The following is a 669-nucleotide window of genomic DNA, read 5'->3' on the forward strand; positions in this document are numbered from 1 at the left end:
TTGCCACGCTTGAGCCCATCGATGCTGCCACTTTGCCAATCCATCTTGCTGGGGGTCTTCCTCTTTGTCTCTGAACCTCCACCTTACCAAACATGATATCCTTCTCCAGCAACTAGTCCATCCTGATGATATGTCGGAAGTATGAGAAACTAAGTGTGGCCATCCTGGCCTCCAAGGAGCACTCTGGCTGCACTTCATTCAACACAGATCTGTTGGTTCATTGGCAGTCCATGGCACTTTCAATATTCTCCTTCAACACCATAACTCAAAAGCATCAATTCTTCTATGGTCTTCCTTATTCACTGTCCAGTTTTCGCATCCATATGAGATTATTGAAAATACCATAGATTGGGTCAGGCACACCTTAGTCTTCAAGCTGACATCTTTGCTCTTCAACACTTTAAAAAGGTCTTGTGCAGGCAATTTGTCTGACCTTGCAGATCAAACCAACTTTGCAGTCCAATAAATTAATACACAGCTCCACACGTGAGCTGATTATTTATAGCTACTCTGTATAAGCTTTCCAAGGAGAAGCTGGTGGATTTGAACTGAGAGCCTTGTGGTTTCAGTCCATTGCTTATGCACTAAAATGTACATTACTCATTAGAGCTCTATTAGTCGATTTTCATAAGGTCACTATGAGACATATATATATATGTGTGTGTGTGT

The sequence above is a fragment of the Chrysochloris asiatica genome, unplaced genomic scaffold (genome assembly GCF_000296735.1).
Source record: "Chrysochloris asiatica unplaced genomic scaffold, ChrAsi1.0 scaffold00091, whole genome shotgun sequence".
NCBI lineage: Eukaryota > Metazoa > Chordata > Mammalia > Afrosoricida > Chrysochloridae > Chrysochloris > Chrysochloris asiatica.